A 13,965-nucleotide genomic window follows, 5' to 3' on the forward strand; every position below is an offset into this window, starting at 1 on the left:
GGGACTGGATTTGTAGTAAAAAGGAGAAAACTGTATTTGAACAGTGATTAAAATAAAAATTTTAAAAAAAGAAACTAAACTTTCCTTCCTGGTATCAAGGTTATTAGAAGGCCCAGAGAAGTTGACTACAAATATTGAAAAACATTACATACATTTTCTTAGAAGGATGGAAGGACTGTCAGAAAAAGGAACTTGCCTATGTACACAGCCCAGCAATAAGGGAAACCCAGACCTGTAAGCAAAGAACAGCAGCCCACTGCCACTCTGAGGATATTCACCAACTGGGAGAACATCAGCTGTGCTTCTCCAACCCCACAGACATGGGAGCCAAAGACAAGGGTGCATTCAACACAGGTCTCACAGGGAGCTTTGACCATAAACCCAAAAGGGCTAACACCTCACAAATCTCAGTGACTTGTAAAGGGTAAGTGGAGGAAAGACTTAGAAAGGAAAAGGCCAAAACACACTGTAAACAGCAAAAACATGCTTGTAGAGAGAAAACAGAAGGGAAGACATAACAAATCCCAAAGGAGATCAAGAACAAGGATTTCATGCTTTGACATATAAGAACGAAGTGGTAGAACATCAAAGCTAAAGAGAATTCCTCAAAGGAACCAGAAACACAGACCCATGACCTTCCAGGAGGAGATGCTGGAACTGCACTGATCCCCTGCCCAGTAACAGAGCAGCCGGAACCAGTGTCAGCAGACCTGCAATGAGCTCAGAGAAGATGACAGCTGACTCAGAGCTCCACACTCAGGGGACAGCTGTCAGGAGTCAGGGCAGCACACGTGCATTTCAGACAAGGAAGGGGAGTGCTCCTGCCCCCAGCACGACCTCATTGGAGGGATTTCTACAGAATGTACTGGACACGAGTGGAAAGCAATCCCATCAGTGACTCAGAAGGGAAAACAAAGACTAAGTTAAACTGGCAGGAACAGTACAAAATAATAGAAACAGCCTCAAGATTCTAAAAGGGAAAAAAAATTAAACAAAATACAGAGTTACATTTAGATTGGGATGGAGGGTGGGATGGAATTAAAATGTCCAAGGTAATTTGTTGTATAAAGAGGAAGATAAAAGGATAGATTAACTTCAGCCTTTGATCTGTTAGCAGTATGTGTTATATTCACTGGGTAGGTACTAAAAAGTGAGGAAAAGTGTGTATAACTTCCAAACTAGTAGAGAAAAGTGCAGACTGTGAAAAAATATCCCAAATAAGTAAAATTCAACATGAGCAAATAAAAATGAATCATGGAACAGGTTGGACAGGTAAAAGGGAAGAAATAAAAAATTTTATATGTGTCATAATAGATTGGAAATTATAATTATGAGACATGAACCAAAGGTTTCAGTTAAACACACACACACACACACACACACACACACACACACATTTTTCAGTGGATTGCAAAAGTAATTTTAATCTAAAACATATAACCAGACAAAGGTTGAGAAGAGAAGTTTAGGCAAATACAACAATCAAATTCTAAACCAACAAGAACAAACTACCCAACAAAACTGGCTTTCCATTCAATTTGTATGACAGCACATTTTGTGCCAGATACCATTCTAGGGACTTGGATATATCAGCAAATAACCACGGGTAAAGATTCTTGGTTTGGATCTTCCAGTGTTCCTCGAAGGGACAGAAAATAAAAAATAAGGAATATAAATGTGTAAGTTATAAAATGTATGACATATCCATCTGTGTTAGAAGAACAACAGTGAGTATAGTAAGACAGGTGAGGAGTGCAGGCAGCAGGGTTATGACAGTGTGAGCTGAACACACATTCTGAGGACAAGGACAGGCTGGGGGTTTGCGGGGATGGGGAGCTGGGTCCAGCTTTGAGGTCAACTGGAGGACACGTCCCTCCCCATGACCTCCCCAGAGTAACAGAACACAGTGGGTTCACCACTCCTAGTGTGGGAGACAAAGGGACACCAGCCTTGGTGGAAGAAACAGGTCTCCTTTCACGTGAGACAGTGGGGGACACAGGGGAATGATTTCCAAAGTTCCGCCTCTCCCAGGGCAGGCTCTGCCTTCACTCACACCCACTGTCCTGGCAGTTCCCAGGCTGAGCCCCTCTGTGCAGTAGTTCACCCATCACTCATGGCCCAGGTCAAGCTCCTCCCGTTTCAGCTCCTCTGCTCAAAACTGTGCAACAATTAAGTGTTTATGAAGAAACACCCAGGCTGAGACCCTTGTCCCATCTGTCACCCGTGCTCCACCCCCTGCTGACCCCCCCCCCTCACAACTTCACATGCCCCCCCTTCTTCTGCAGTGGGGCCCCGAGAGGGCAGCAAGGGGGCTTCATGAGGTCAGAGGTGGCTTTTTTCGGTGGCTGCTCTCTCAGATGCCACAGCGACACTGCAGTCCCGTGAGAGAGAAAACACAGGTGAGGACAAGGGGTCCCAAAATCAGGACATTTTACACCCAGAACCCCAGGACCCCAACCACTGACTTAGCAAGTCCCCCCAGGCAGGGGATCGGATTCCTCAGGGTGTTGACTTCCATCTTCACGTGATTTAGTAAAGATGGTGAAGTAGCACACTCATCAGGTATGAACACAACGTTTTCTGCTTGGACAATGACAGAGAGTTCAGCTCTCGGGAGAAATGTTTCTGGTGTCAGCACCAGAGGGGATGTTTTACAAATACAACAATAAAGATCAGGGTGTGTCTGAAAGGGAACCCACTGTGGGTATTGCTGGGATTGAACAATCCCTCTAATGAGGTACTTGGGGGAGAGTCAAGTGCAGGGGTTTTCTACAGGTGGTGGACACTGGGTATGCAAGTGACAAGGGACACTGCTGGTAACAGTGAGGAAATGACACCCCTAACCTAAGGGGGTGAAGGAGAGCTGGAGCCCAGAAGGGCAGGTGGTAGAAGAGGTGTGACCTTTGTCTTAGTCTTGCAGCAGGTCAGAGATGACCTTGCAGGGACAGAGGCAGAACAAATACCCCGACCTCGCTTTCCTACCCCGAAGAGGCCTCCTGCTCAGACTTCCCACTGGCAGGAGCCCAGCACGACTCAGGGACCCAGAGAGCCCGCTGACGTGGACAGACAGGACAGGGGCCTCCAGGTCAGGGGCCCCTCTCACTCAGCGCTGTTTTCGCCACGTGTTCACATCAGTGCCGTGTCTGCAGACCACCTGGAAGCAGGACACACTTGGCAGGAGCCCCCCAGGTAAGTGCAGCCAACTGCAAAGAGGAAGCCGACGTGGCACTGACCAGTGAGCGCACAATGAGCACTGGCTCTGCCTCCATCCCAGAGAGTGAACTTAGGGTGTGAAACCCCCATCTCCTTCATGGGCTGCAGATAAATAAATCTGCCCTGTGAGAGCCACTTCTCAGCTTTTTATTATTTTACTTATTTATTTTTAGAGAGAGAGGGGAAAAGAGAGAGAAAGAGGGGGAGAGAAACATCAGTGTGAGAGAAGCACTTTCGATCCGTGGCCTCTCATACACAACCCAACCAGGGATGGAACACACAACCTGGTCCTGTGCCCTGATCAGGAGTCACACTTGTGAGACAATAACCCCCCAACTGAGCCACGCCTGTGAGTGCCATCGTGTCTAGTCCTTGAACAAAACATGCCAAGTGGCACAATCCTGAGATCAGTGACAATGTGACCCATCTGGGTGTACCTCCTGGGGCACAGAGCTGGGGTGAGGGGGGCAAAGTGTGGATCTGCAGAGACAAAGGAAAAGAACTGGCACAGAGTGTATTTTAAAGTTACAGTCAGGGACACTTCATGTTAGGATGGTCCCTTAAGGAGAAAAAGAGAGGAAAACAATATGAGGATTTTTAGCACCTTCCAGACCTCTGTGGACCACAGGACTGTCTTGCGGGAGAGGCCTGCTCTACACTGCCCACGGGCTCAGACACGTGGATGGAGAAAATGAGCACCTCCAGACGGGGCTGACATGTGGCACACACAGGCTTTTCATTTGATTTTCCTAAATCCAGTTTTTGAACTCTACACAGTGTGTTCTGGCCTGATTTTGCCCATTCAGTCACTTTGTACCTGCGTTGGCACTGTGGGGGGTGGGGGGAACCAGCTGGGAGGATGCTCTGGGGAGCTGTTGCTGCACAACAAACCAGCCCAAAGCTTAGTGGTTTGAAACAACAGCATTTATTTTTTCTCATGAATCTACAAACTAGGCGTGATGTGGTGGGGATGGCCCATCTTTGCTGTCTGCAGCTTCCCCTGAGGCAGCTCTGCTGGCAGCTGGAGAGCCCACTACCCTGTGCCCACATCTGCACGGCTGGCAGGTGGTCCCACTGGCAGATGGAAGAGCACACAGGGGATGGGGCCAGGATTCCAGTCCTCTTCCTGGGGCCCTCTCAATGGGCAACGTGGGCTTCCTCACAGCACGTGGGCAATGTTCCGAGGGTGCCTACTACAGAGAGCAAGGCAGCACAGTCCCTGTCTAACTTCAGAAGTCAGACCCGCCACTACTCATGAAAGCAGTCACAGAGGTCATGGAATTTCAAGGCGGGCAACAGTCCCCATAACTCAGCAGAAGGTGCAACAGCTCAGACGTCAAGAAAAACTGGTGCGATAGAAGAAATCACTACAGCCAAGTTTGGAATATATATTCTGGCACATTGACAAATCATACTAAATTAAGAAGAAAAAACTGCATTATTTCCAAAGCTCAGACCACAAGGATGCAAGCAAACTCTTAATCCAATTAAAAATCCCTGCAATTATACTTTTTTCACCTTCTTCCTTTGTAGTTTTACTTTGTTTATCACATTTTTTCCTTTAGGGATATCATTTGTTCATTCATTTCTTTCTCCTTTATTTTCTCCCCGGGCATAAAGCTCTTGTATCAGTTTTTCTTTTTCTGATCGCTCAGCATGAATTTTCTCCAAGGCCTCTTCCAGACGTTTTACCTTTTCCGCTGTGTACTCATAGATGGGATCCGAAAAGTGAGTCCCTCCATTCTCCTGCACGATTGCCTCGATCAGCTCTACCAGCTCCTGCAGTTGAGCTTCCTTCTCAGCCTCGTCTGCACTTCTGTTGTTGAAGGCACAGTAGCGATTCCCAAACTCCTTGATAAGGGTTTTGAAGCGTTCATCTGCCTCTCCTACAAAGCTACTCACGTCCTGATCTTTGTCCAGTAGATCTTTGCAAGTGAACAAGATCATCATGTGCTTCATGGCGCGCTTCCCAAAGATAGCCTGGATCAATTTAATTGTGTTGTACTCTTCCTCTGTGGCTCGAGCAAGCTGTAAGACCAGGATGATGGCGTGAGGCCCAGGGCTGGAGTGGAGGACACACTTACTGATTTCGTCACAGGTGAAGATCAGTGTCTTCTTGGTGTCAAAGAGCCCTGGGGTGTCCACCACAACAAGGTTCCTCCCCTTCCAGGCCCTCGATGCTTTCTGACAGCTCTTAGTAACAGACACTGGCACTACTTCTAGAATCAAATATACTTTCCCCCAGGATGCTGTTTGCTGTTGCACTTTTTTCCACTTCCAGTTCTTCCCACCAGAACGATCCGAAGAGTGTTGTCCTGAAGGCTGGCCATGCTGGTTCAAGAGGCTCTGGGTGCAGGTTCCCTACAAGACCCTGAGGAGGGGAAGGAGAGGGGAAGGGGTCAGCTTAGGTAAGTGAGGATCATTCCCAGCCCTCCCTTCCACCCTGAAACTTTGTACTAGTCAGTTATTCTTACTGATCCCAGTGACAACAGAGAGATAATACAGGTCAACTACTGGGGAAGAAACAACAGAGTTTCCCCACAGAAGAGCACCGGGGCCAGGCCCCTCCCAGGGGAGCGCACCTACACCTCACAGCTCTACTCTCTCAGTGCTCCCTGAGCTGTCCCGGACCACACACAAAGGAAAGGGTAAAGTTTCAGTCCTTTCTGTGGAATCAAGTATAATATTGATCCAAAAGGCTAAGCAAGATTTCACCAACAGATAAAGCTGCAGATGTGTCCAATTTGGAAGTAGTAATACAAAAATACTTACTAAATTATTAAACAATAAAGAAAAGTATACACCATAACTAAGTGGGATTTATTTTAGAAATACTAGGATTGTTCAATATAAAAAATTGATCATTACAACACATACCATTAATAGATGAAAAAGAAAACTACCCAGATGCAGAAAAGACATTTGACCCAATTCAACACTGACTCATGTTTAAAGCATTTCATAACAATGCGATTCATAGATATTTGTCTAAAGTTAAAATAATAGTGTCTAAGGCTCATTTGCACAAAGAAAAAAGAAAATATTCAGCACTACCAAGAAATAATGTAAGGAGGGAGGACCAACTTTACCAGGAGTCAAACACAAAGTTTCTGTGATTACAGCCTCATGGGGTGGTGCACGAACAGAGAGAACAGGGAAACACAAGCAGAAAATTCAGAAATAGACCAAATTATTCATACTGTATCCATTTACATTCCATTTAATTACAGTGCTACCACAGATTAAACGAGGCCGCATCTCACATCGACGGGGAGAGAGGTGGGCAACAGAGTGACTCTGGGCTCACGGTGACCACACAGGAGCGAGGGAACTGCCTCCACTGCCTCACGCCACTCAGGTTCAGTTACGTTCCAGGTTTGCATGGAAAAGCGAACCCATGGACATAAGAGAAACAACATGGACAGGTTCTTTGTAACCTGGGGGGCAGAGAAAATATTTCTAAGATTTGACACAGAGTAAGGAAAAGGACTAATAAGTTTAATTACATAAATCTGACAGATAATGTGAGATAAGAAACACCAGAGGCAAACTAAAGCAAAAATGTCAAACTATGGGAAAACCATTTTCCAACTTACATCAAGGGGTGAAGTTCCCTATTTGACAAGGAACATCGAAAAGCACAGAAACAAAAGTTCAACACCTTGATAGAAAGTGGAGCAAAAGATGGGAATAAACATTCAGAGAAAAAGAAATTTAAATGTGCCTTGAATATATCCCAAGATATTAACATACACTCATAACAGAGAAAAATAAATCAAACACAAAAAAGCAAAATAAGTAAATAAAATAATTTTGACTCACACCTCTATTTCCGATGTGAGATGCTCTTTGTCCCCTCCAGGTCTGACAGAACTGCAGATTGTGCTGACAATCAGTTGTAGGGGATGGGGGCAGCAGGTCCTCCCTGCACGGCTGGGGAGGAGGGAAGCACAGTCCAACCCCGCAGAGCAGAAGCCAGCAATACCTTGTAGAGTCCACGGGCACCTTCCCTTCTGCTACCAATCCCCCATTTCAGCTTTTATCCCTGAACTACGATGACCAAAATTACAGCAAAAATCATGCATAAAGCTATTTATTGCATCATGATTTACAACACCAAGAAACAAAAAACCTATCAAATGGTCACCAGTAGACGACGGGTTGAATGAACTAAGGTGTGTCCACACCGGGAAGGACTGGCCGGCTGTGAAAAGGACTGAGAAGTGTCTCCCTGCACCAGAGCAGGGGAGACCGCCAGGGTGTCTACCACCAGGGAAAGGAAATAATGTGGAGTTCACCTGCCATCTCTCCAGTAAGGGGGGATGTGAACATCATCTATGAACTATAACAGGTACACTATTCACATATATGAAAAGGCAACAGCAGGATAATCTGAAAACTAAACCGACACAAAAGTTCCTTGTGCGGGGATGGGAGAGACAGGGTGGGGGGACAGGGACAGGGGCTCGAAGTCGGGTGTCCTGGGTGCACATAGATTCCATAGGTTTGATCTTGAAACCAGGTAGGGAGTTTACCTAGTTATACACCAAAAATTATACTTTAAAATACTAATGTCAAAAGCAAATAAAAAAAATCTAATGGTATTTTGTGAGGTGGACAAACTGTGCAAGGAACTGGTCCAAGAGACTTGGAAATGCAGTCATTTCCTTGTTCATCTCCAGTAAGTTTTACATACAAAAAGAAAACCCAAATCACCAAAAATGTAAAACATGAAAAAAGGTCTCCCAATTGTTCTAAAATATCCTCATTTTAGTTGTGCGTGTGTGTGTGTGTAGTGTGAAGCCCATTGGAAAGGCACAGAGACAAATGAGCCCGGTGACAATGGGCCACCTCAGCGCCCAGCTCTGGCCTTCAGAGGCCATTTTCCACCACAGGTCAAGGGCTCTGAGGAGAAAGCACCGAATCCAGGGCCGGGCCAGGACACGTGTGTGTGGGGCCCACAGGCCCTCTGTCAGCCAGAGAGCCCAGGGTGTGCTCACCACTCACTAGCATCTAGTCACAGGCAGTGAGGGCCACTGCAGCAGAATCCAGTTGGACCTGGCTGGGATAGTTTGAGCATCAATAATAATTCCAGTGAATGGAAAAGCATCAAATACGTTGAAATCCAAGGGGTCATAGCAATGCCTTCTTAAATGTGTTCCCTCTCTCCCTCAGGCATCTGCTAGAAAGCATCTCACTGCTCTGCACGTCGACACACAAAGGGGGAAGAGTCAGGTGTTCATCTGTGTCTCTCACACACCTGCTCCTCGTGGCTGAGAGAGAGCTTGAGGGGAGCTTTCTTTTCACAGGATTATTCCCCCCCAATACAAGAGGAAGGGATGACAACATTTGAGGGTCATCACTTGTGACCCTTCATGAGACTAAGGCCACCATTAGTGTCAGTTAATGTCACAGACAGACTGACAACCAGACGTCATGGGCCTTCTGACGGGAGTTCACTGCTGCACCTGTGAAGTGTTCCCACCGAAATCAGTCCACCTTGAACCTGACCAGGCCTCTCCTTAGACAGAAACTCACACGGACGCTGGAACGGGAGGAGCAGGTGAGCTGACACCTTTGATGGAACCCACAGAACACACACTGCCCGACTCTACTGGACAGGGAGATCCCCTCCTTTGTCACCCAGAGAAATCTCCCAGAAAGCAACCAGGAAGATAGAAACCAACATATTACATTACATTTAAGAGATATGGAACAATTGTGATTTATGGGTCTTGTTTGGATCCTACTTCAAAGAACTTTTAAAATTATGAGAAAATCAGTAAAGTCTGAACGCAGGTGGTAACAGTTTTTTAAAAAAATTCTAGTTGCTGCCCTTGCTGGTGTGGCTCAGTGGATTGAGCACCTGCCCTGGGAACCAAAGGGTCGCTGGTTTGATTCCCAGTCAGGGCACATAACCTAGGTGGTAGGCCAGGTCCCCACTAGGGCATGTGAGAGGCAACCACACATTGATGATTCTCTCCCTCTCTCTCCCTCCCCTCCCCTCTCTTTCTCTCCCTCCCTTCCCCTCTCGAAAAATAAATAAAATCTTTTAAAAAATGCACTTTCTTTTAAAAAAAATTGTAGTTGCTTTTTGAAGTCTGAGGATGGCAACATTTTTCAGTGGTTCCAGATATTCACTGGTAAACAGAAGCAACGTCTGACGCCTGCTTCCAAACGCTGTGGGGTCGGGGAGGGACTGGCGAGTCTACGGGTGAAAACCAGACTGGCATCTGAAGATGCCTGTTGAAGCTTGGTCCCAGGTCGAAGTTCCCTTTACTCTTCCCTTTATCAGGAAACAGTCAAAACTTCCACAACTAAAAATTTGATCTGGGTGTAGGATCACCACTACTGAGTGCTCTATAGCAAGCACCCAGATAAATATTTTTGCATTATCTCATTTACTCCCCAAAAAGAGCTGGCAAGGGAAACTCATTTTATTATTTTGTCTTTTTTTTTATCTTCATCCGAGGATATGGTCATTGATTTTAGAGAGAAAAGTGGGGGACAGAGAGAAATGTCCATGTGAGAGAGAAACATTGATCTGTTGCATCCAGCCCACAGCCCACTTGGGGACTGAATCCACAACCTACGTATGTGCCCTGACCGGGATCAAACCCATAACCTTCTGGAGTATAGGAAGACACTGCAAACAACTGAGCCACCTGCCTGGGACTGTTATGCTCACTTTTAAAATAAGGACATGATGTGGCTCAAAAATGCTGAGACACTTGCTCAAGGTCACAGTGCTCACGGGTAATGGGCAGTGCATGGGTCCATTTGAAAGTCCCTCTGACTCCCACTTTCCCCTGACCAGGGCCCACAGTGGGGAGTGAGCCCTGACTCCCTCTTGGCCCCAGCTCTAAAATCTCACTGTCCAAGCTGGACAGGGAGCGGGCAGGGACAGGCATCCCTCTCTCCCAGAACCCAGAACTGAAGGAACGCCAGCCTGAGGGGGGTAGTAGGGGGTTCTCTGCACTGCTCCAACACGAGAGCCCTCCTGCACTCTCCCAGGATTCTCCTTACCACCCATGTCACACGATGGGGCCCCAACTTCTCTCTGCCGAGTGATGGACCCTGTGTCCTAGATTCCTCTGCTGCCAGGGATGAGGGGCACCCCTGGAGTGTCACCACACGGCCTGAGATCCTGATCTTGGCAGTAAAAAAGGCACTTGGACAGCCTGGTCTCTACATGGCCGTCAGCTCTGACCACCTGCCCTGGGGACACCAGTTTCCCATCAAGGGACGAAGAAGCCTCAGGAGCAGCATCAGTGTCTGCTGCACCAGCAAACGCAGGAAGCGCCCCTGTCAGCACACTCGTGTCCTGTCAATATGAGACGCAGGACATTGTGCCAATACACAGCCCCCTACTGTCCTCCCCTTCCTACCTCCCACCACTACCCTGTGTCAGCACACTTGTCCCACTGTGAGGCTGGCACAGCACCTGGTGCCTCCTCAGACTAGAACCACCCCCCTGCACCTGCCCTGGCCCCCACTGCCCTCCCAGCCCCTATGGCTCACCTGGGTCTCAGTCAGGCTCACCTTTCCCTTCAACCCGCTGAGGAGTTCCTGGGTTTTCCCCAACGAAGCTCTTTCAGCTGCTGCTTGTGCTTTAACTTTGAGGAGAGAGTTCACACTTTTAAAGGCTCTGAGCCAGGAAGCTGAGATTAGGTGGGGCTAGTGGAGGACCTGTTCGCATTTAAAGAGGCAGAAACACTGACCCATAATTTGGTGGTGCTACAGTTTTGCCAAATTCCAAACTTGGGTCGATGTGTCCACTCCTGCACCAAAATTTCCAAAGCTACGTTCAGGATGTTGGATGTTGGCAGTGGATCCCAAAGGCCCTTATTAAATGACCCAAGTCTTGCCCAGAAAGTCCAGTACAGCATCTGGTCATCTTTGCTGTGCTGTGGGCAAAGTACGGGTGATTCTGGAAAAGGAAGTTGGACACGTGACTTGAGGTGCCTTTGGGTGCTGGTGTTGATTGTGTGATGTAGGCATTGAGTCCAGTCTTTCAGGAGGGCCTCAGTTCCTCACTCAAAAATTACAGGACTCAGGTGCAGAGCCTAAGGGGTCTATACCACTGGGAGCCACGGGGAAGAGAGAAAGAGGGTTTGGGGAAAAGTCCCTGTGACCACACAGCCCGTCTGGTGCTTTCATATGGTCCTTGCCACCTTGTGAGTGCACAGGGCCTGACAGGTACAGATGCTCCCAGGGAGCAGACGCAATTTCCCTCCCAACCTTTCTGCCTCCCCCCCACCCCAGGCCCAGATGGAAGCACCTGTGTGAGATTTACCCAGCAGATGGATGCCAAAAGGTTCTGGAACCAGGTTCCAGTGAGAAGAGGTCTGTCAAAGCTCTCACGGTGGACACGATGTTTCAGTCATCTGCTGTATCACCATAACAACATTTCTTCTTATTGTTTATTTTGGCTCAACAGATTGAAATTTTATCCATCAACTCTTAAGCTTTTGGGTAGGTACTAAGAAGACCACATGTGGCAGGAAGTAGAGGACAATAGGGTGGCTGTGCAAGGAGGGAAGCAGCAAGATTTGGAAATGAGGGTGTTCATGACATGCCATTGGTCCAGAGCATTGGAGCAATTATTGGTGCTAATGACTCAGGTCACCATGAAGATCCCAGGGATCAGTTTCCTGCCTTCCAACAGTGACACAGAGCAGGATCTTTGAAATTAAGAAGTGTCTGGCTCACACACAGCAAATGCCACACCCACTGTTTAAACATCAGAAGATTTCAGGATGCCATTGACAGAGCACTGACCCACGTGAGGGGCCCTTCTCAGCACAGGGCCCTGAGCAGCCCCACAGGTCACTGCCCAGGGGGCTGACCCTGACCCTGCTGCATGGGTGTGACTCAGCAGCATAGCCAGGACCTCATCTCCTGCTCAAACTGCCCCCCCCATGGCCCAGTCTCAGGTCACTCTCCACAGTCCTTGAGTGAACCCTGTCCTGCCAGAAAGTGCCTTGTATGTTTTCCTGGTGAACTCCTTGCTTCTGCAGGTATGACACTCAGGTGCACTGTTCAGTTCCCTAAAGAGAAGAGGGAAGAGGTTGAGAGAATCCACAGATGCCACGGTGATAGGATACAGGTCTTAGATGGAAACAGCATTGAGGCCATTGGTTGCAGAGGAGCCCTTACAACACGGCAATCCCACCATAACCCTGACACAGGGGAGACAGCGTCTAGGAGACTGGGACAGAAGGAGGGTCATCTCACCTCTCTCCTCACTGTTCATGTGGCCAGGCTCCTCATCACGAGGGGCTCCTGTCCACTTCCAGCTCTGCTGTGAGCCACCTGTCCCCCTGCTGCTGATCCCCACCTGTGACTCCTGAAGCTGCTGTCCCTGCTACCCAGATGCTGCTCCTTCCACACCCTCAGAAGCAAGGACATGAATTTTGTAGAAAGTCACAGCTTCCTTTTGTACAGTTGCCTTTATTCTTTTCCCCTTTTTATTATTTACATCATATGCACACACAAGTAGATGTATATGAATTTTTCAAAGGTTGGGTTATGAAAAAATTTCTTCATGTTTTATCAGTATCTACCTTGTGGAACTCAGGACATTTTCTGCTGCTGTGATCTAGATGAATTCAAAGCTCAAACCTATTACAGCATCACGGAAATAACAACAGGAGGTGAAAGGAATGGCCTCTCACACTGTCCTGACTCCTCCATGAATGAACAGTCAGCCTTGGTGTGTCAGTTCCATACTGCTGCCACAACAAAGTACGGATAACCTAGTGGCCCAGGACAAAGTGAATACATTCTCTTACAGCTTTGGAGGGCAGGAGCCTCAAATTAGTCTCACAGAGACAAAATGAAGGTGTCATCAGGGCTGGTCTCTCTGGAGGCTCCAGGGGAGAATCCCTCTCACCTCTCCCCCTTCTAACAGCTGCCAGAGTTCCTTGACTTGTGACTGCACCACTCCAGTCTGGGGTGCCATCATCACATGGCTTCTTCCTCCTTACATCGTCCTGCCTCCTCCTCTCAGGGCCTTTGTGGTTCCATGTGGGACCCACTCAGAGAGCCCAGGACAATTTCCCTGTCACCCCATCATGAATGATCCTCATCTGCAAATGAGGTGACATTCACAATTAGCAATAAGGTGACATTCACAGCCTCTGAGGACAGAACACGGCTTCCCTCAGGGAGCAGAAGTTAACCTCTCTTAGCTCCCATTCCCAATGGTAAAATGAGGAATGTCGACAGAGCACGCTGACAGCCATTTGAAGTAGTGGTAGAGCTGACTGGATGTTGGGGTGGATGGATTGAACCAAAAAATAAAAAAATAAGCAAAAAACTCATGGACACAAACAGTGTGGTGATTCCCAGGGAAGGGGGGAGGGGCATGTGGAGGCAGGTATAGGGGGGATAAAGGGTGATGGATGGAGACCTGACTTGGGGTGGTGATCACACAGTACAGGGTACAGACGATATGTTGTAGAATTGTGTACCTGATCCCTGTGTCATTGTGGTTCCCAGTGCCACACACAATAAAGTCAATAAAGGGGATGGGAAAAATAACAAAATGTAGAACATGGAGGTTTTCCTTCATTAGGTGGCATTGGTTCCAGGAAGTGGGTGCTGCTGTAAACAATACCTACCCTGTGGCAGTGTCTGTGGACTTGGGGATGAACAGGCACTGGGGGAACTCCAGGGCACATGGGAGCAAAGGTGGAAGTGGCCTTGGAGGGGACTGAGCTGAGAATTTGAATGTTAAAGGCGAGATCC

General features: G+C 47.8%; 1 pseudogene; it reads right to left on the minus strand.

Moving 5' to 3' along the window:
• Positions 1-4,148: 4,148 nt before the first annotated feature.
• LOC123815583 lies at positions 4,149-5,569 on the minus strand (annotated as a pseudogene).
• Between the last annotated feature and the right edge of the window lie 8,396 nt (positions 5,570-13,965).

The sequence above is a fragment of the Phyllostomus hastatus genome, unplaced genomic scaffold (assembly GCF_019186645.2).
Source record: "Phyllostomus hastatus isolate PE091 unplaced genomic scaffold, TTU_PhHast_1.1 phas_contig_1021, whole genome shotgun sequence".
NCBI lineage: Eukaryota > Metazoa > Chordata > Mammalia > Chiroptera > Phyllostomidae > Phyllostomus > Phyllostomus hastatus.